Source organism: Talpa occidentalis, unplaced genomic scaffold (genome assembly GCF_014898055.3).
Source record: "Talpa occidentalis isolate TD23 unplaced genomic scaffold, MPIMG_talOcc4v2.1 talOcc4.6, whole genome shotgun sequence".
Classification (NCBI taxonomy): Eukaryota; Metazoa; Chordata; class Mammalia; order Eulipotyphla; family Talpidae; genus Talpa; species Talpa occidentalis.
In genome coordinates, this window is record NW_023604972.1 from 39,690,978 (window position 1) to 39,714,679 (window position 23,702).

The 23,702-nt window shown below is 37.7% G+C and overlaps 1 pseudogene; it reads right to left on the reverse strand.

Moving 5' to 3' along the window:
- Positions 1-1,772: 1,772 nt before the first annotated feature.
- On the reverse strand, positions 1,773-23,494 carry LOC119260853 (UDP-glucuronosyltransferase 2B31-like; annotated as a pseudogene).
- Positions 23,495-23,702: the final 208 nt, after the last annotated feature.

A 23,702-nucleotide genomic window follows, 5' to 3' on the forward strand; every position in this document is an offset into this window, starting at 1 on the left:
TATTAATAATTGTGTGGCCTAGGATGCAACTATCCCAGAGAAATTCCCATGTGCACCTGTGAATAATGTTACTTTGTTGCTTTGAGATGGAGCACTCTTGCTCTGAATGCATCTGTTAGGTCCATCTGGGCTAATGTGTCATGTAAGTCTTATGTTTCCTTGTGGCCTCCTTTCCACCTAGGGTTTCCGCACCTGTGTGCACATGGCCTCTCTGTACACCTATGTGTGTGAAAGATTGGGAGAAGGCACTCCCACGTGGCTGTCTTGAGACAATGGCCCACATTGCAAGGTGGTTGGGGACACCTAAGTAACTGTTGACTGATTGTGTGGTCAGGGTCTGAGACAGTCTGAGAGTAGCTTGAAAATTATACTAAGCACCTGCACAGGAAGTACTCCCTGTACACATGGCCAACATGTCCTCCCTTATCCCCCATAAAATTCATTACCCTTTGATCCCTTTCAAATCCTGTTCCCCATAAGATGAATACACTTTTTTTCTCCAGGACCCTGTTTCTCCTGCCATTGTCACACAATCAGTCATGTGTGTTCATTATTACTAAATAAAAAGCAAGAGTTCTGCTCCCTCAACAGCAAAGCCTTGCCTTGCAAACCTGCTCTAGGACTTGTCTCTCAAACGTGCCCCCTGGAGAGTGCTGGCGTGCTCCTGACTGCCAGATTTCCTTATTGATTTTCTGTATCATTGAAGAATTCATTGATGTTGGGGAAGCATAGAAGTCCCCTTTAAAACATTAAAGAGTTTATATATATATATATAAACATATATATGCATGTATGTAGTCTAGTTACACTGTATTGCCATACATTTCTTCCTTTAGGTCTGTCAATATTTGCTTCATTTTTTTGGTCCTCTGTAAATATTTAGAAATGTAAAATCCTGTTGTTGGATTGACTTCTTATCACTGTGTAATGCCCTTTTTTGTCTTGTATTAAAGACAAAATGTAATGTAATGTAAAATCTATTTGTCTCAGGTAAGTGTAAGCACCCCAGCTGCCTTTTGGTCTTCATTTGCATGGAATACCTTCCCATCATTTTACTTTAAGTCTGTTTTTGTCCTCACATGAGCAGTGATTCTCCTGTAGGCAACACATGGATGGTCATCAGATTCCTTCAATTCATAAAATTTGTCTGTTTTTTAAATTGTGTTACATTTTATTGAAGTAACACTGGTTTACAACAGTGCATATATCTAAGGGAATAGCTTTACACCTGTTTAGATAAATGCTACCATATTACATGCACCACCATAGAACCCATAATCCTTTAAAATAGACCATTGTTCCCCTCTCACACATTGATTGCCACCCTTCATTCTCCTACTATGTTGACCTGAATTCTGCAGTCAGATATTTAGGATTTCCTTTCGGTTTAGTTGTATAATTCTGTTTCATTTATTTCCAATGTACGAATGAGGTCACAGTAGCACGTTGGTGCAGAGGTCTGGTGCCTGGATTAGCAAGGACAAGGACCTGGGTTTTCCAATGTGGCATCATTTTTTCACTAGAATACTCAACAGCTACTATACATTTTATATTTATTTAGTCTTCTCCAGCTATTTTCTCTTAGGAATGACTTATCTTCAACTACTAAATGGGTAGTAAATTTCTTGAAAGCAAGTATTTATCTGAGAAGTAAGATTGTAACAAGCAAATGTCACAGAAGAAAGGGACACTTATATCACAACTCCTTGTGGAATAAACTAGAGAATTCCCATGTGTGAAGAATGGGACTAAGCTTCAGGACTGAGAAGCAACTATTCCCTTTTCTCCTTTCTGGCCTTGACAACCTTCTGGCAACAAAACAGACAACATTTAGTGATAACATACACAGCAGTTGCCACACAGGCCAGCAGGAACCCGATCACATCCAATGAGTGGTACTGGACCCAGGTGAGGTCATGGGAGGCTGGCCGCAGGTGCTTGGCTCCCTTATTACGCATGACAAACTCGAGGCAGAAGACAGCTCGATCCAGAGGCTTCATTGGCTGGTCATGCTGTATCCGTGATAATTTCATAACATTCTTTTTGTATCTAGGAACAGATACAAGTTTATAGTTACTGGAAGGAAGTTAATTTGTCCAAGCATATCATTTTCTGAAGGCTTTTTAAACTATCATACATGTGATTCAAAGTAAATGTTATAGAATTGCAGTACTATGCTTTGTTGGGTCTTCCTCGAGAGTTCAGCTTTAAAATGGAAGTTTTCTGAATGACAAATCTTTTAAAACGTGAAATATCATAAAGGGAGGTATAGTTAAATCTTTTCTCACAACCTATATATACACATATACATAAATCATTGTAAGAGTTTATATATATATATATATATATGCATGTATATAGTCTTTTAAATGATTCCTATGACACATTTAAAGAAGAATTATCACATGTGGAATGACTTCTCACTAATTCCCCATGTTCCACTCTTTTCTCCCTCTGTTCTTTATTTCCTATACTGTAGTCAGAACAACTTTGAGACTCAGATCAAGTTAGGATACTTCCATGCTCAAAATTTCTACCTGACATCTCATCACATTTGCAGTGAATCCAGGTATGGTGTTTGGATGGCAGGACCCTGCTTGTTCATTACCTCAGCAACACCTTGTCCTAAAACTTGGTCTGTGTACACTCTGATTTTGACACATTGGCCTTTTTTGAGCCTTGTATGTTTTCACTGCAGCACATTTGCACAGCTGTTGCTTCCATTTCTCCCGAGGCTATTCTAGATAAGCAGAGGCTTGTTTGTACCTCTTACTAGAGTCAACAGCTTCAGTGTCACGTATTTGTTTAATTTGCTATTTGATTACTTACATTTTTAAATGCATCATATTTTCTAAGCATGTAAGAATGAAACACCCTTGTAAAAGTGCAGATATCCAAAATACATCTCTCAAATCTCAAAAATTAGCTGTAAAATTATTGTGAAGTGAACACGTCAATGTAAGTAATCTTTATATATTGTTACAGGACTTCACAATCTACTCAAAAGTACATCATCTAACTTGGACCCTGTTACTTACTAGTCCCTTTGAGAATCAACTTTCAACAACACAGATCATTTTCTCTTGTTGAAGTACTGAAGTTTTACAGTACGCATTCATTTCTAGTTTTATTTTGTGGATCAGTTGTTGCTTAATTCCTTTGCTGTAGAAAATGTCTCATTTTTCATAGTATCCCATATCACAGCCTCTTCCAGGATTAATGGCTTTTGAGCTGTTAACAGAGTTATAACCATAGCTACTAAAGCTGTTATACAAATCTTACGTGTTTCTTGAGGTTTATACATTTTGTTGGGCATAATATGTAGAAATGTAGTTGCTGAGCAGAACATGTATGGTCCTGATTTCTTTATTTGCTCTGACTTAGGAGAAGTGTTTTGTGTAATTAGCAAAAGTTAAAGATCTTTTAGCTCTTTTCTTTTGATGATTCTTAAGTGAAAAAGTAATGCTGGACAACATATTGCTTTTGATTTGTATCTTTCAATCTGAATGAGTCTTGTTTTAAGGCCCAGCATATGAACAATTCCAATAACTATTCCATTCTTGCGAAATATACATTGTTCATTTACCTCACACAGGTTGTATTTTAAAACTGAGAACTATGGGATCTACAATGATGTAAGAAAAAAATAATCAATTGATACAAGAAAGAAATGGAATTATTCAAAACTAAATAAAAAGATGGTGATGTAGATACACAAGGGAATATTACTTTGCTGTTAAAAAAAGAGGTCTTGGACCTCCCCTGGTGGAGCAGCGGATGAGCACTGGGCTGCGAGGCTGCCCACAGCCTCTGCAGCACCAGTTCATTCCCCGGCCGCCAGGGAGGGTCCCACAAAAAAAAAAAAGAGGTCTTACTTCAAACATATGCTACAATTTTAATTTTTTCCTTCTGTGGGCTTTGTACTATTTTAAAATGTCCCTTAGATACTACTATAACTGTTGCTAGTAAAGAAAAAAGTTGCAGTAATTAAATCAATGATGTTGAAATACACTTTAAAATAAATGTCTAATTGAAAAACATCGTATTTCTGATGGCCACAATCTTGCTAATAGTTTCATAACTAAAGTCTAAAAAAATGGCACAAATATCTTCTACTTTGTTGACAAACGAATCTATGTATAAATGTGATCTATTTAAAAATTGTGATGGGCCTCCCTGGTGGCTCAAGGGGTTAAGCACAGCACTGTGAAGCCATCCACAGCCTCTGCAGCACAAGTTTGATCCCCCGGCCACATAGCTACCCACATGGTGCAGCAGACCTCTCCTGACTAGTCCACTGCTCCCCTCAGCAGTGTACTTCAGTCAATCTGCCTGTTCTGTTCCCCACTCTGTCTCTGGTGAATCCTCTCACACCCTGCACCTCTGGCCTGTATCCCAGTTCTTGTATGCATAAATAAATAAATCTTTAAAAAATAAAAAATAAAAATTGTGAAACTCACGAAGGGTCATTAATGACTTTCTTCAATGCATTGAGCAAGTCTGTACTTGACAATTTTTCAAAGTCCACTCTGACAGCTGCTCCTTTTGCCATCATATGAGCAATATTATCAGGTTGATCTGCAAACAGGGGAATGCCCACCATCGGGACACCATGGTAGATCGCCTCATAGATGCTGTTGGTTCCACCATGGGTTATGAAAGCTTTGGTTTTTGGATGACCTAAAATCAAGCATTGATTTCAGAATATTATTAACTCTAAGTCTGAGAGATAAAATGAGTTTAGGGAAATGCAAGGCATTATATTGTGGATAGCAGATTACACATAAAATTCATTGAAGTCTTTGAGATCTCAGAACAGGAACCATTTTTGTCCTCTAGAGAAGTAAAATAACATTGCTGTCTATTTGTGGATTGAGAATGAATATGTTTGTCAGGTGAACAAATTATAAAGACACTGTGAATAATGATAAATAGCCTCTAAGAAAAAAAGAATTTAAGACTGTAACAGGGTGGTCCCCAGGAAAGGGGGAGGTTCCCTGCTCCACCCAAGGGAGGGTGGAGCTGAGCAGGAAGAGAAGAAGCTGCAGAAGTGACTGAGGAAGGAAGGAAACAGGATGGAGCCAGAAGGAGACCTGGAGGAGGCACATGGAGCCTAGAGACACGTGAAGAAACTGCGCTTGACTTTTGGTTGTGGACTGGGTGACAAAGATGTGGGTGAGACCTGTGGGGAGGTGACAATGGCAGCTTTAATCTTGATTTTGATTTTTCTCTTTTCCTTCTGGGCTTGTCTGGTTGTTTCTGACCCTGTTCTGTTCTTCCCCACTGGAAGATGCTTTAGACTTGTGGCAGGCTTTGGGGCCTTGCTCAGGGCCGATCCCATGTGGATGGACTTTTACCCACGAGGGGACGAGTAACTTAGGGTGCTTCATTTAGAAACTAGACTCTTTGCCTTTCCTGTATTGTTTCCTAGTTTTATTAAAGTTCCTTCCCATTAAAGTCTCATATGTTTTGTGTTGATGCCGCGGATGGCAGAACCCTATGTAGAATAGGCAGGTTTGTGGGGTTTGGGCTGCCCCTCTCCCTGCCCTGTAACAAGATGACATGTTAGAAATTATCCCTTAAAGAAATAGTGAAGTCACTGAGTCTAAAATGTAGGACATAGATTTTATTTGGGCGGGTCAACATGACAATGAGAAAATGCTGTGAGTGACATCTCCCATTAAAAAAAAAGTTAATAGGGAGGAAAAGCGGCAGGTCCCAGTGAGAACTGGGACATGGAAGATAAATGGGCGACTCCAGCAAACTACCTGAAGAAGAAAGTTGCCATAAAAAAGGACTAGAAGGGAGGAAAGCTCAGAACCCTGCTACCCTCTCCCACCTACAAAGTCGGCACTCTCTGACCAACAGAAAGGAGGAAAAAACAAAAAAACTAAAACAACCAACAAGAACAAACTACACATCAAGCGGGACTGGGAGTGGAAAGGAACTATTTCAGCCACCACACCCTGTGAACTGGAGCTGTGGAGAACCCTGCAGGATTCGCCACGGAGGTGAGCGAATGGCTCCAGGCACCATTAGAGAAAAACAAAGAGTCCTGGAGACCTACAGACAACCCTGGTAAGCTTGTGCGGGAAAAGCTGCGCACTTGAAAAGTATACGTGGATCACGGCTGCCCAGGTCCCCGCGCCTGTGACCTAGGCTTGTGGGGAGACGCGTGGGGGCCCTCACTGAGGTGAATGTCCCTCACTGAGTAATCAGAAACCAGGCACCCGGACATGGGAGTCAGGTGCAAAAGGCGTCATTTCTGTGGACACTGAACTGGGCTATAGCTGTGTCCTGGACCTGAGGGCTTTGAAACTGAGACCTGGGGCATGAAATTCGGGCCATGGGATCCTGACCACAGTGGGGCACAAGGCAGACACAGCACCCCAAAGCTGTTGAGGCTTTCCCCACCACTCCCACTCTGTTCCCCTGTCCCACGGGGTTAAAAAAAACAGCTCTCCAAGGACACTAGGAGAGATCTCTGGCACTACATAGTGGCCAGAAAAAAAAAATCACCAACAGCCCATAGAATAGGGACCTATCTTCAGTAAAGACTGCTTGAAACCGGCAGAAAGCTCCCAGAGGAGTCAGAGGTGAGCTGGGAAGTTTGCTCTAGCCAGGCCCCTTCTGACCAGCAGTCCGAGCCCAGAGTGGGAGCGGGCACCCAAGGCCGGGGCAGATCCAGCATGTGGGAGAGTGTGCCTGTCTCTAAATCGCCATTTTAGAATAGGGACCTTTCTTCAATAAAGACTGCTTGAAACCGGCAGAAGGCTCCTGTAGGAGCCCGAGGTGAGCTGGGAAGTTTGCCCACGCCAGGCCCCTTCTGGCCAGCAGTCTGAACCCAGAGGGGGGGTGGGCACCCAAGGACAGGGCAGATTGGGCACGCAGGTAAGTGTGTGCCCACATCGCCTTTTCAAAACAGGGACCTTTCTTCAGTAAAGACTGCTTGAAACCAGCAGAAGGCTCCCACAGGAGCCAGAGGTGAGCTGGGAAGCTCGCCCACGTCAGGCCCCTTCTGGTCAGCAGTCCAAGCCCAGAGAGGGAGCGGGCACCCAAGTCCAGGGCTAACCGGGCATGCAGGAGAGGGTGTCTGTCTCCGAATTGCCATTTTAGAATAGGGACCTTTCTTCAGTAAAGACTGCTTGAAACCAGCAGAAGGCTCCTGGAGGAGCCAGAGGTGAGCTGGGAAGTTAGCCCACGCCAGGCCCCTTCAGGCCAGCTGTCCGAACCCAGAGGGGGAGTGGGCCCCCATGGCCGGGGCAGACTGGGCACACAGAAGAGTGTGCCTGTCTCCAAAGCGCCATTTTAGAACAGGGACCTTTCTTCAATAAAGACTGCTTGAATCTGGCAGAAGTCTCCCTGTGGAGCCAGAGGGAGAAGGTTCTCTGTGCAGTCAGAGGTGAGCTGAAGGCCCCCACAAGCCTGGTCCCGCCTGGCAGGAAATCGGAGCCCAGAGGAGAATCCAGAGATTGGAAACCCTGAGTGTAATCCAGCTGACCCACCTCCAGGAAAGTCTGTGGGACATCAAGACTCACATTTGTCACTAAACACAGAAGGAGGAGAGATTCTGTGACAGTGACCCTTAACATACTCAAAGTCCCACTGCCTCACTAGACTTCTAGCATAACAGTTTTTGACTCATTTGGATTGCTAGTTTCTGAAAATCCCGAAAGAACACACCAAAAAGATGTCAGCCAGTACCAGTGGCACAGAGTCCCAACGCATAAGGCAAATTTGAAGACAGGCAGCAGGGAAAAGAAAAACTACAAGCAAAGTAGCAACGCCTCAGAAAAAAGACACACCACACAAAAATAACAAAACAAAACAAAAAAAACAAACACCCACCAGCTTGCAACTACGGTGGCTTGAAAGAACTTCTGAGCCTTCCAGCAAAAGAACTTAAAATTGCTGTGATGAAAAAACTGATGGAAGTCATTAAAGAAAACAACGCTCAGAAGAATGAAATTGAGTCCCCAAAGAGGGAAGTAAAAGAAATGCAGGAGATCAAAGAATTAATGGAGGCGCTAAAGAACTCTGCGAAAAGCAATGAAAGCAGAATAGATGAAATGGAAGAATGAATAAGTACTCTTGAAGACACAGAAATAAAAAGAACCAAAAAAGAAAAAGAAAGAGAAGTATGAAGGAATAAGACCAAAGAAAGACTTCGGGAACTATCTGACTCCATGAGGAAAGGAAATATAAGAGTTATAGGAATCCCAGAAGGAGAAGAGAGAGACCTAGGTACAGAGAAAACATTCAAGGAAATAATTGAGGAGAACTTCCCTAATGTGAAGAAGGAGCTGAAAATTGATATACAAGAAGCAAGAAGAACACCAAACTTCCATGATGAAAGGAAAAATACAGCAATACACATAATAGTAAAGCTCCCAAGAATCCACGACAAGGAAAAAATAATGAAGCTGACAAGAGGGAAGAAACAGATAACGTTCAAAGGAAAACCAATCAGGCTGACATCGTACTTCTCTGAAGAAACACTACGGGCAAAGAGAGAGTGGAGGGACATAGTCAACAGACTCCAAGAAAACAGATGCCAACCAAGAATACTCTGTCCTGCAGGCTCTCCTTCCTCTATGAAGAAAGAATAAGGACCTTCCCAGACAAACAGAAACTCTGGAATTTCATTACGACTAAACCCCCACTCCAAAAACACTACAAGGAGTCCTAAAGCCAGAACCTCAGAGGGACGAATAACAATGAAAGACGGCCAAAAAAAGTTATTAAAAGAATAAATAAATAAAATCAAAGGAAAGACAAACACAATGGCAAATACAGATGCTAACATATCAATATTAACTCGAAATGTAAATGGACTAAACTCTTCAATAAAAAGACACAGAGTCGCAGGCTGGATTAAGAAACAAAACCCAACCTTTTGCTGTCTCCAGGAAACACATTTAGCTACAAAAGATAAAAATAGGCTCAAAGTTAAAGGATGGAAAACAATCCTACAAGCAAATGGACAAAAAAGAAAGCAGGAACAGCTATACTTATATCAGATAAAACAGATTTCAAACTCAAAAAGGTAAAAAGAGACCCCAATGGTCACTACATGATGATCAAGGGGACAATACTTGAAGAAGAAATAACACTCATTAACATATATATTCACCAAACAAAGGAGCACCAAAATATATCAGACAACTATTATCAGCTTTGAAAACAGACATCAGAGAAAACACATACGTAGTGGGAGACTTCAACACACCACTATCAACAATGATAAATCAATGAGACAAAAAATAAGTAAAGACGCTAAAGCTCTAAATAGGATCTAGAGCGCTTGGGCTTAACAGACATCTATAGAACACTAAACCCCCAAAAATCTGAGTACATATTTTTCTTAAGCGCACATGGATCATTCTCCAGGATCGATCATCACATACTGGGACCAAGACAAACATCAATAGATACTCCAAGATTGAAATCATACCAACCATCTTTTCTGATCATGAAGGCATCAAACTAGAAATAAACCATAAAAAGAAGGCAAGGAATGCTCCTACCTCATGGAGATTGAAACCAACACTACTGGAAGACCACTGGACTAATGAGGAAATCAAAGAAGAAATTAAAAAAATTTTGAACTGAATGACAAGGAGGACACCAATTTCCTAAATGTATGGGATGCAGCAAAAGCAGTAATAAGAGGAAAATATATAGCAATAGAGGCTCACATCAAGAAACAAGAAAGAACTCAAAGAAACGGCCTAATCTCGAAGCTCAAAGATCTAGAAAAAGAACAACAAAAAACCACCAAAACCAGTAGAAGAAAAGAAATAATAAAAACCAAAGCATAAATAAAAGAAATCGAAATAAAAAACAATCCAAAAGATCAATGAAACCAAGAGCTGTTTCTTCGAAAAAATAAATAAAATAGACAAACCCCTAGCCAGGCTCACAAAGGAAAAAAAGGGAGAAAGCACAAATAAACAGGATTATAAATGAAAGAGGAGAAATCACAATGGACACAACAGAAATCAAAAGAATAATCAGAAACTATTATGAACAGTTATATGGAAACAAGTTCGACAATCTAGAGGAGATGGATAAATTCCTACAATTCTACAATCAACCAAAGCTAGATAAAAAAGAAATAGAACACCTAAACAGACCAATTACAAGCAGCAAAATTGAAATGGTAATCAAAAACCTCCCCCAAAACAAAAGCCTAGGACCTGATGGATCTACAAATGAATTCTACCAAATGTTCAGAAACGAATTAGTGCCTATCCTTCACAAGCTCTTCCAAAAAATTGAGAAGGAAGGGATAATACGAAACACGTTCTATGAAGCCAACATTACACTAATGCCAAAACCAAACAAGGACAATACAAAAAAGGAAAACTACAGGCCAATCTCCCTAATGAACACTGATGCAAAAATCCTCAATAAAATTTTAGCTATCAGAATCCAACAATGTATCCATAAGATAATTCACCACGACCAAGTAGGATTCATTCCAGGGACACAAGGATGGTTTAACATCCGAAAATCAATCAACGTTATCCAACACATCAACAAAGAAATATAAAAACCATATGATAATATCAATAGATGCTGAGAAAACTTTCGACAAAGTGCAACACCCATTCATGATAAAAGCCCTTGAAATTCTTGGGATACAAGGAACATACCTCAACATCATAAAGGCCATATATGACAAGCCAACAGCCAGTATCATTCTCAATGGTGAAAAGCTGAAAGCATTTCCATTAAGATCTGGAACAAGACAAGGATGTCCACTCTCACCACTGCTTTTCAATATAATACTGGAAGTCCTAGCCAGAGCAATGAGACAAGAGAAAGACATACAAGGAATCCAAATAGGAAAAGAAGTCAAACTATCACTATTTGCAGATGATATGATAATATACATAGAGAACCCCAAAAACTCCACAGAAAAACGAATTCAACTTATCAATCAGTTCAGTAAAGTGGCAGGATACAAAATCAACACGCAAAAGTCAGTAGCCTTCCTATACACAAACAATAAATCTGAAGAAGAAGAAATAAAAAAAAACCATCCCTTTTAATATCGAAACAAAAAAAATCAAATACTTGGGAATAAATCTAACAAAAGAGGTAAAGGACCTATCCAAAGAAAACTATAAAACACTGTTAAAAGAAATAGAAGAAGACACAAAGAAATGAATGACATCCCCTGCTCATGGGTTGGAAGAATAAACATTATTAAAATGGCCATTCTACCAAAAGCAATATACAGATTCAATGTTATTCCAATCAAAATTTCAATGTCATTCTTCAAAGAAAGAACAATTATTGATGAAATTCATATGGAATCACCAAAATCCCCGAATAGGCAAAGCTCTCCTGAAAAAAAAAAAAGAAGGGAATGGAGGCATCACACTCCCAGACTTCAAACTATACTACAAAGCCATAATCATCAAAACTGCACGGTATTCGAACAACAACAGACACACAGACCAAAGGAATCGAATAGAAAATCCAGAAATAAACCCACAGACTTATGGTCAACTAATCTTTGACAAGGCGCAAAGAATATGCATTGGAGCAAAGAAATTTTGTTCAATAAATGGTGCTGGGAAAACTGGGTCACTACATGCAAAAGAATGAAGCTTGACTACTACCTCACACCATACACAAAAACCAACTCAAAATGGATTAAAGAATTATATAGGCCAAACACTACATGATATGCACATCAAAGACATCTTTACAGGCACATCACCCAAAACAGTGATAGTGAAGGCAAAGATCAACAGCTGGGACAACATCAAATTAAAGAGCTTCTGCACAGCAAAAGAGACAATAACAGAAACAGAGAGAAATCCCACCAAGTGGGAGAACATTTTTTCACATAACACTAATGATAAAGGACTGATCACAAAAATCTACAAAGAGCTGATGAGACTCAACAACAACAAAGAAAATAATCCAGTCCAAAAATGGGCAGAAGAACTAAAAAGAAACTTCTCTGAAGAGGAAATGCAAATGGCCAACAGGCATATGAAAAAATGTTCAACATCACTTGCAATCAGGGAAATGCAAATCAAAACTACCATGAGATACCATCTCACACCAGTGAGAATGGCACATATTAAAAAAAACTAGCAAAAACAAATGCTGGCGAGGTTGTAGAAAAAGGAACTCTCCTGCACTGTTGGTGGGAGTGCAAACTGGTCCAACCACTCTGGAGAGCTGTGTGGAGATTTCTGGACCTACTAAACATAGAGCTTCCATATGATCCAGCAATTCCACTCCTAGGAATTTACCCAAAGGACACAGAAACATCAACTCCAAAGAACACCTGCACCCCTATGTTTATAGAAGCACTATTTACAATAGCTAAGCTTTGGAAACAGCCCAAATGCCCAAAAATAGATGACTGGATCAAGAAGATGTGGTACATATATACCATGGAATATTACTCAGCATTCAAAAAAGATAAACACATGCAATTTGCAGCAACATGGATGACGCTGGAAGGGATCATGCTCAGTGAAATAAGCCAGAAAGAAAAAGAAAAATACTGGATGGTCTCACTCATAGCAGGAATCTAGAAAACTTAAATAAGGGACCAGGAAAAAGAATAACTATAAGAAAGAAAATGTCAAAATCAACAAACAACTATGATCCAGAGACACTCTATGGGGGGTGGGGTCAGGTAAAGGGGGGCTTGGGGTCAAAATAAGGGGGTTGTAATTGTATGGGAAATATAAAAATAAAATTTAAAAAAAAATTAAAAAAATTTAAAATTTAAAATTTTAAATTAAAATTAAAAAAAAAATTAAATCTAATATCTAAAAAAAAAGAAAACCTAAAACTGCATTTTCAATAAATCTCCTTTTCTTGTCTCTAAAAAAGGAAATAAAAAAAATTAAAAAAAAAATGGAGGACGTAATGACTGCAGGAGGTTCGACATTGTTGGCACTGAAATCATAGCAAGGAAGGCTACTCTTTAACTTGAGATGTGTTTATTGTGAAAAATATGGCAATTTTCCTATAGATGATAGAAAAACTTTTTAGCTAATTTTCCATTGAGTCACTTTTAATAAAACTGCAGCTGTTATTATTTTTTTCAGTAGCCCTGAATTCTGGCACAGAAGTATACAGGTAGAAATAAGGTGGTTGATCTAGGAAGCATAGATAATTCAGGTGAAAATATCTGGTTATCAGTGTAAATGAGGGAAAGGTAGTCAGAGGGAATGGGGAAGCAAGGGTACAGGAATAGGGGAGAGCTGTTTTGGTCAAGGATGAGCGAGGTATGTGTATATATGAAATAGTGAAAATATACTCCCAATTGTACAATATGTGAACAGCTGACAAATTATTAAAATTTGAGGAAAAAATGATAATCCATATAATTGTTGAAAATTTATCTGTGAGACATAATTATACTTGAAATAAAGATATTTTGATTTTGGTAATAAGGAATGAAACTGTTTATAATAACTTGCTGATAGCTGTATCTTATCTTTTTCCCACGTAGGACTGAAATAAAAATATAAAGAAATTAAATATTTAAGGTTTTACAATAATAAATGTTTAATATATTTTTTCCTTGCGAAATGTTATCATTCTGGTTGTAGTTACCTTACTTCAGTGTTTGTTTTCCAGAGTCTTACCAAGAAGGTCATTCTGAGGGATCCATTTATACAGTTGAGTGTTTGCCCCTAGGGTATCTGGCCTCTTGCCATCAAACCTCCATAGAACCTGTTATAGTGAAGAAATATCTTATTTCAATAGCTAAATTTCAGCATTAGAGCATTTTTTAGTGCTACAGAAGTTAAGGAATAATATAGTTAGGTACATTTCTTAAGGTTTGTAATGAGGAGAAGAAGAAGGTTTGTAATGACTATATTATTAAAACTGGAATAATAGCAATACTCTACTTGTGTATTTGCTTTAATATTGATTCAAGAATGAATGTAATCATGATGTTTCATCATCTCAGCGTGTGAAATATTTGTCTGTGTTAGACAAATGATGTTATCCAAGATCAATTCAAGTATTTAAGAGACCTTTAGCAAGTCAGGAAATTTATTTATTTTTTTTGTGGGACCCTCGCCAACGGCCGGGGAACAAACCGGTGTTGCAGAGACTGCGGGCAGCCTCGCAGCCCAGCGCTCAACCGCTGCACCACCAGGGGAGGCCCAGCAAGTCAGTAAAATTTATATGATGAAAGCATGACCTTACTAAAATCTTGAGATTTATTTTGTTTTATATATTTATAGAATATTGTCATCTTCCAGTGAGGCACTAAGTATTTCTTTCTAAGTATCACAGAATGGAATTTACTTTTATCTACTTTTTCCATAAGTTATTTTAAGAAATTTACATCTTTTTATTTGCAAAATGACTAGTCTAGAAGTCAACTTCTCTGAGTTGACTTAATTCAATGAATCTGTGTATTAATTATTTTTACTAATATAAATATTTCCTATTTTGAAAATACATTATTTTTTATGATTATTACTATTAAACACACAGCATAAAAACTTTAAGAGATTTTTTTTTTACACTAACGTATAGTATTATCACTTTTCTCAGGCTTGGAAATTCTTTAAATATAGAAAAGAAGAGTCTGTTGGTTATAAATAACAGCAGTGCTGGTGAAATAATCCAAAATTTTGATGCTCTTGAATTTTACTCTACTGGTTGTTAACACATAAGTGAGGCATTACAAGTCTCAACAGCATTGATTAACATGAAAGCTATACCCAACATTTCCATGTATGTAATATTAATTCTGATTTTGGAATTCCTCAGCAATACACATAAACTGAAGTTAAAGTCTACCTGCTTTGTGATTTTTTTAAGATTTATTTATTTATGCATATAAAAGCTGGGGTGCAGGCCAGAGGTGCAGGGTTGGGTAGAAGATTCACCAGAGACAGAGTGGGGAGCAGAACAGGCATCTCCTGAAATACACTGCTGAGGGGAGCAGTAGGGGAGACAGGAGAGGTCTGCTGTGCCATGTGGGTCACCTTCCTGGTTGGAGATCAAACTCATGCTGTAATGGCTGCAGGTAGCTTCATACTGCTGACACTTAACCCCTTGCACCACCAGGGAGGCCCCTGCTTTGTGATTGTTAAAGCACAGATTCCAATGAAAATTTAGCACACTATAGGGGCCTCCCTGGTGGCACAAGGTGTTAAGATACAACCCATGAGGCTATCGCCAGCCACTGCAGCTTGAGTTTGATCCCCGGCCAGGGCAATACCCAATAGTTCAACAGACCTCTCCTGTCTTGCCCGCTGCTCTCCTCAGCGGTGTGTTTCAGACAGTCTGCCTGTTCTGTTCCCCACTCTGTCTCTGGTGAATCCTCTTACCCCTTCCCCGTACCTCTGACTTGTACCACAGTTCTTGCATGCATAAATAAATAAATTTAAAAAAAATTAGCACACTTTAGTAATATAATTTTAGTAGAGTTATTCCAGTTAGAAAACTAAAAGTACTCCTCAAAGACCTAGAGTATGCAGGTGTGTTCTATAAAATGGAAAATGATTTATTTGTATGCTTCATGAATAGGGGTATATATGAAATTTTTCCATGTTCTGGTTGTTTCAGTTTCATTCCTTATAATATTCTCTTTTCTTCCTCAAATTCTAAGTCATGGTGTCTGGCTCAGATACATGGAAATAGCTTGGTGAAGCCTGGCCATTCCTTATCTAGTAGTGCCATGAACTGTACACTGAACAGGCTAATTCCAAAACTTTAGAGGAAATGTGACCTGAATTACTGACAAGCTGAAATTGCATGATGCCTTCTACTTACTGATTTCCTGCTAAAATTTAATACTTTTTGACATTTCTTCCATGGTACATGCCATGTCCTCAGGATTTTTGCAAGGAAATGGAAAAATGTCAGGGCAGAATTTTGTGTTTCCAATACCTTCTCACAATACCATTTTAACAGCAAATCTTTACTCTGCCTCTTAATTACATTTAATTTCAATCATAATAGTAATGCCTCATGAAACAAACTTCTTACTGCTTTAAAACTTGTCATGTATATTTTGGTTTGAGCTAATATCTGAGAAAGAGCAGAGCCATCTTTACAATTTACCACTCATGCATAAAACTACATCTATGCAGAGTTCACAGTCACATATAGTATTAAGATACTTTATCTAACCTTTTGTGGAATCTGGGCTAGGGCTGATGCAATCACATTTGCTTTTTCTTCTGGCATGTTACTGACCATTGAGCCCAGAGTAAACACCACAATACCATTTTCTCCAGAGCTCTGTGCAAACTCTTCCATTTCCTGTGAAGAAAAATTTGTTGCATCACAAAAAACAACAGCACAGCAACCGTACTAGAAGGATTGTTCAAAGGAGAGACCATCATGGACTTTAGGAATTACTAGAACAGTATCTTTTACAAAAAGTGGCAAGGTATAAATAATGTAACATTTAATTTTTAACAATATCTAAGGTTGTAGTTTAGTGGTGTAATTATATTTCCATTGTTGTGCAAACAATATGCAGAAGTTTTTCATTTTATAAATTGAAATTTTATAACCATCACATAATTCTCCTTTTCACTCTTCAGCAGTGCTTGGTAACCATAGTTTTACTTTCTACTTTCATGAAATGTCTCATCTAGGGAGTTCACATAATTGGCATCTACTAAAGGGTAAATCATAAATTAGTTTGCAAAAGAAGTCTTACAACTTTAGAAGGATTGAATCACACCAACCATCTTTTCTTACCACAAAGATAAGAAACTAGAAAGCAAATAATATTAGACAACTGGAAAATTCTCAAATATATGAGATCAAACAAATACTAATGAACAGTCAGCAGGTCAAAGAAAAAAATCAAAAGGAAATAAAAAATGGTTTGATTTAATTGAAAATATAAATACAACACCAAAACTGTGGGATGCAGCAAGGTAGTTCCTAGAGGAAAGTTTATAATGACAAATACCTTCAATAAGAAATAAATATCTTAAATAAACAATCTAGCTTTCCCCTTTAAGGAATTAGAAAAAGAGAACAAACTAAGTTCAAAGTCCTTAGAAGGTATGAAGTGACAGAAATAAATGAGAAAATGACAGGACAGAAATAAATGTGATGTAAACCAAAAGACAAAGGAAAATATCACTAAGGCCAACACTTGGGTTTTTGTAGAGTTAAACTAAATGGAGAAACCATATCTAGATTTAACAAGAAGTAAAATGAAACATCTCAAATTATTGAAATTATAATATTGTCACTAATACCCAACACCCAGCATAAGAACCATACGAGAATACTCAAACAAAAATGTACCAACAAATTGGGCAAAAAAGACGAAAGGCATAAATTTCTCAAAACATATCACCCAAGATGACTGAATCATGGAGAAATAGAAAATATAAAAACACTGATTACTACTAGCAAGAATATTGAGTCAACAATTTAAAAATCTCCAAACAAATAAAATTTGTAAAATAGATGGTTTCATATGTTAATTCTATTGACTATTTAAGTAGGCATTATTACTTATTATTATTTCTCAATTGTTACTTCTCAAATCCTTTTTTTTTAAATAAAGATTTATTTATGCATACAAGAACTGGGGTACAGGCCAGAGGTGTAGGGGGTGAGAGGAGGATTCACCAGAGACAGCGTGGGAAACAGAACAGGAGGACTGACTGAAATACACTGCTGAGGGGAGCAGCAGGCGAGTCAGGAGAGGTCTGCTGTGCCTTATGGGGTAGCTCCCCAGTCGGGGATTGAACTTGTGCTGCAGTGGCTGCAGGTAGCTTCATAGTGCTGCATCTTAACCCCTTGCACCACCAGGGAGACCCTACTTCTCAAATTCTTGTAAATAGTAGCATAAAAGGAATACTTCTGAATTCATTTCACAAAACTAGGATTACTGTAACCAAAACTAGACAACGGCCACAAAAAAGATAATTATAGGTCAATATTTCTGAATGAAAGATGCTAATTTTCTTAGAAAACATTAGCAAATTGTAGACAATAATACATGAAAAGTATCATGCATACAATTAGGTGGAATTTATTAAAAAATCAATGTAGTTCAACACCCAAAAATCATTAAATCTGTAACATTAATTCAATGAAAGAATAATCACATGCTCATTTCAACAGATTCAGTTAAAACATTTGATAAAATATAACATACTTTCAATGGAAGTTCAAAAACTTGGGTGTAGATGGAATATTGTTCAATATAAGAAAGACCATTATGGTGATCTCCATAGATGCAGAGAAAGTATTTGCTAAGATTCAGCATCCATTTATGATATAAACTGAATAAAATTGGACCTAGAAAAATATACCTAAATATAAGAAGACCATCTACAACAAATTCATAGCTAACATCATAATCAGTGTGGGGAAAAAAAAGGATACAACTTGATTAAAAAAAGGACAGCAAATTGAGTGTCTCCTGTGTGGAAGAAACCATACTGAATTTTGCAAAAAAACATGTGTGACATCTTTCTAAGCTAAGGAGGTCTCAATTTGAAGGAGGAGGTAACATATATTCCTATGTAAATATTAAGTAAGAGTATATTTAACAAAAATAAAACTTGCAATTACGTAAGTTCATTAATCAGCATTCATGATTGGTCTGTAATGGATACACACACACACACACAAATTCACATTTGTGAAGTGATAGATGTGTTAATCAATACATGAGGTGCTGCAGGGGGCATTGTTGCCCCAGCCAGATAGGATACTGACAAGCAGCTAAGAGAAAGGGCCTCACACCGTGGGGCTGAAGATCTGGCATCCCTTTGCTTTTTGTTCTTGGTCATAGAGAGAGAAAAATTTATCAGAAAGTATATTAGGCAATAAATTATATGTATCAGCATACTGTAAGTAAATAGCATGGAAAATTGTCTGTTTAGAAATTAGTTGTTGGGCAGTTTGGCCCACTTGACAATGGAAGATGGTTTGTTGTGCATGCCTGACAAGCAATCCAGCACAACAATTGTAGTCCTTCTTTTGCCTTCTCTTGAAGTTTCTTAGGAAAGTTTTTAAATGAAGTTGACTGTATTAAGAAGTTTGTAGGTAGAAAAAGTTCTGATAGCTGAGCAGCAGCTGGTCTCCAGCTGAAGGCCATGTGAATGAAATAGTCTTTTGATGCTTAGGCTTTAGCTGATAGGGATGCACTGGCGGCAATCCACTGTCTTAGATAATTGTCTAGCTGAAATAATAAGTTTTAGTGTCAGGTTTGGTTTTTTATCTATTAACCTTGAAGGCTACCGTCTAGCTGGGACCTGTAGGAGCCAGTAGTCCATGGGAATAAAATACACTAATTGTTTCTGCTTTACACATGACAATGTATTTTTTTTTTCTGCTTACTAAAAATGAATAAATAAAGACCTGCTGAGTCTCTCGGCAGAAGATACTAGCACCTCACCAAGTGTCAGTGTCTCCTCATTCTACCTCATCCCCTTCCCCTCAGCCCTTTTGTTTTCGCCTACGCAGTCTCATCCTTTCAGGAACCCCTGACACGACATTTTGCCGGAGGCTGGTCCCAGGCAATGAGGGAAATCTCTTCACAATGTTTATGTAAGTCAAATAATTATGATGAATATTTTAAAAGTCTTGCAATTTGAAGTATCCATTATACCTCAGTAAAGTTGAAAAAATAAAGCCAGGTTAAAAAGAAATTATACTTCAGGCTCCAGAGCTTATGAAAGATTCTTTACGTAGTTAAATTTTGTGACTAACATTAGCAGTAGGTTAAGCCTTGAATATTATCTTTGTTTTATGTTGCTACCAATGGAAGGTAGACAAACAGGATGTCCAAAATGTCATAAAATTATTTCTTAAAGGATGCTTGTTTATTAGCTAGAGCTCACAGACATCAATTTACAATCTATTAGCTTTTGTTCTCTTTTATAAGGAATATCATCTTTATGCACAGATTTCTTTTTCAATTTTATACTAAGGACAGTTTTCAGATACAGGTAATGGAAATTATCTGTTGTTGAATAAATATACAGAATTAATGGTCAATATCGTCAATGCAGTGTGCCTTTCTCTGTGCTCATTTTGTCAGCCGGCTTTCTGCAAGGGGACTTTACCAAGATTTTGTACAGACTTGAAGTATGGCAAGGCAAACCTGTTTAGTAGGTCTCTAAGATGTCAAATTCTAAACTATCAAATGAGCAGTCATTTAAGCGCTACAATGACAGCACAGTTTTGCTACCAATATTATTCAGCCACATATTTTTGATTGAGGAATACTTTTCCTTGGTATGTAAAATACTAGTGAAGAGTCCCAAAGCCAATAAAGCAAAACACAGTGGAACAGACTACCTTAGGCAGGGGTTTGGCAGGTTTGCAGTGGAGTCCTCCAACAAATTCAAAATTTGGTAAGAATGGGCGAGGAAACTCGAAATCCCAGTAGGTTCGAACGAGCCACATTTCAGCTTTTCCCATGATCTCAGCGAATGTAGTGGGTCTCCCTGGAGGGGTAAAGTAAACAAAGGTAAAGGAAATCAGTATATTTTAATTTAAATACTGGGTAAATTTGTGAAAGGAGCTTGGAATGATGTAGACAAAGAAATAAAACTGTCTGTGGTCTGATAACAGAAATATATGTACAAGGTATAATATAGGATAAATACATATGATAAAATATATAAAAATTTACATTTTATGTATATGTACATCATATTTATATTACAAAGTTTAAGTATCTTGTGTAAATCAATATATGTGCTATTATAAAATATACAGTATATTTAACAAATTTATATAAACTCTATTAAATGGTCTAGAGGCTCTAAAGTCTGTGCCCCTGAATGTGTCCATTAGCAAGTACAGGATTCCACAGGGGCCTTACATCTCCCAAAGGAGTTGAGGTTTTTTCACCCTCTGGTAGACTGAGAGGGAGGTGCTTCCAAAGACATAAGAGAGTTATGAACCTTGGATTTGTATAAGAGACCGTGTCTCCCTATGGACAAACTCTCAAAAAAAAAAAAAAGCCCTCTATTTCTCTCCATTTTTTTATGCATTTCTCAAATACACTGTCAAGCTGTATATGATGATATATCAGGATCACTTTTGGTGCATTTTTTTGGGAATTTTGTTTCTGTACAGACACATTTTGTTGTTGGAATAGCTGATTGCCTTTGGATGTCAACAGTGTCATCTCTAATAGCACCTCAGTACATTCATGAGCATAACTGATTACTCAGCCTAAGTCAATATAGAATTAAACTTACAGTTGTTTACTCTTTAAAGCTGCAAATGCAAGAGAGGCAAAATATACTTTATTACTTGAGCTCCATATAGGTTAGTAAATGGAAGAACTTTTCCTTTTAAGTTTAGTTTCCACAATTTGGAAACCTATTTCTTGGAATTAGTTTTCCTTATTAAGCTGCTAAGTTCCTGAAAACATGGCTTAATTTATTGTCCCCACTACTGAATTTGCTTCATGTTAGAATTTTAATAACATTTTTCTAAGAATTCATAATAACTGGATAATTTTTACAATGTATGAAAAAGAAGTGGTGATCCTTAATTTTGTTCACTGTACCTTTGATGAGAAGCAGTTTTCAAACATCTACTAAAAATTTGGATCTCTACTCCTCAGCAAGATTTTAAGACTTTTATGAGATAGTTTGTGAGTAGTTATGGAAAGAATGTGTAATCATTGCAACATTCAAATTACAGTTCAGATTTTGCAATAGTGCCTCTCTCTTTATTGTTAAAACAGTCCTTCAGAATATGTGGGAAAATAGATGAATTTTTACACAGGTAAATTGAGAAAAAGATCAGAGGAAACAATCTCCAATGCTCCATATAATTCTGTGTTAAAAATATGTAACTTCTCATTATTTTTTTTCTTTTCTTTTTTTATACAAGAGCTGGGGTACAGGTCAGAGGTGTGGAGGGTGAGAGGATTCACCAGAGACAGAGCAGGAAGCAGAACAGGCAGACTGACCGAAAGTACTGCTGAGGGGAGAAGAGGGTGAGATGGAGAGGTCCACCGTGCCATGTGGGAATCTCCCTGATGGCCGGAATCGAATCTGTGCTGCAGAGGCTGCGGACAGCTTCCAGTGCTGCACTCAACCCCTCAACCCGCTGCGCCCACCAGGGAGGCCCTATAACTTCTCATTTTAATGTCTGCTTTGATCATGGTAGTTAATAAAATTTCTAATGCATTTTCTAATTAATAAATAAGAGTGTATTACATAATACATAGGATAAAAAGGTGTAACAACAAGATTTTTTAGTCAGTGAAACTATTTTGTATTTTATAATAAAGGTGAATACATGTTATAACAATTTGTCAAAATCCATAGAATGCATAACACTATTACACTGGAGGGTAAAGTTTGAATGATGTAGGATCATCTGCTGCAACAAATGTACCACTCTTCTTGGAAATGCTGATAATAGGGAATTTTATGCATGAGTGTATGCAGGAGTTATTTGCAAAATCGACACTTAATGTTTCTGTGGATCTAAAAATTCTGTGTAAAATAACATATGTTACCGATAGATAAGCAAGAATGGATATGAATTTGCATTGAATCTTTCTGTTTAATTTGTGTTTCCTGAATCCCTAATGTGTCTTGCAATGATATGGAAGACAGGGTTCCAAATTATCCCGTAATTTTAGCCTTTCCATAATATTTTTGAGATTGAGTGATCATTCTTATTAACAATCATCACTTCACTCATAATAGACAAATCCCTCTGACCATATAATTATAAAACATTCCCTTCCAAGATACTAGAAGGTAAGACATAACTCCACCAACCAAAAACATGACTTACCTAGTACTTCACTGTAAAACTCATTCCACTTCCTGTAATTTATTCCTTGGTACCAAAAGTCAAAGTAGAGCACATATATCATATTTTTTACCCTTTCCATGAATGTCATTTGATCACTTAATTCTGACAAAACAACAGGTGCATAGGATGGTGGGATTGGAAGTTTTCCAACTTTCCTTTCAAATTCATATCCAGGTGTGAAGCGTAGAGTGTACACAAAAGGTACTTTAAGCAGCTCTGCCAGCAGCTCACCACAGGGTCCTACAGGATCTGCAAGAATGAGATCAAATCTTGATTCTTGGAGTTTTTTCATAAGTTTCTTGTTCTTGACTACATCTCCACAGAGCTTTTAAAAAATATTCAAAAGTTTCCAAACCAATTCTTGCATTTTTGAAAAGTGTGACCAAAAGGTGTCTTTAGGCAACTCATAAGTCCACTCACTCACTATTTGCTTGAAACCACTTTTAAAATCATTTTGAGAGACAGATGTAGGGAAAACTTCAAATTTAATAGCAGACGTTTTGCTGGGATCAATAAAAATGGAAGCTCTAGATGTCAGAACAACTACTTCATGGCCTCTCTCAACAAGTTCATCCAGGATTGTCTTCATGTTGATCCAGTGGCTATTGTCTGTGGGCCAAACCAGCACCTTTCCACAACTCCCAGAGCTAAAGTAACAACACAGTTGAAGCAGCAGAAGAGCTGATGTCCATTTCACAAACATCTTGGTGAAATATGAAGCTCCTCTAAAATTGTTTTTCTTTTCTGGCATTGCTGATGGTTATATCTTGGAGAAATCAATCAGGAAGTTAAACTATAACTGGCACACTTCAAAGTAAATACATTGTTTACAATCAAAATATTTGTGTGGCAAGTGGAGAAAGCAAAAGTATATATGACCTTGTTTGTATACAAATAGGTGCAATATCTTT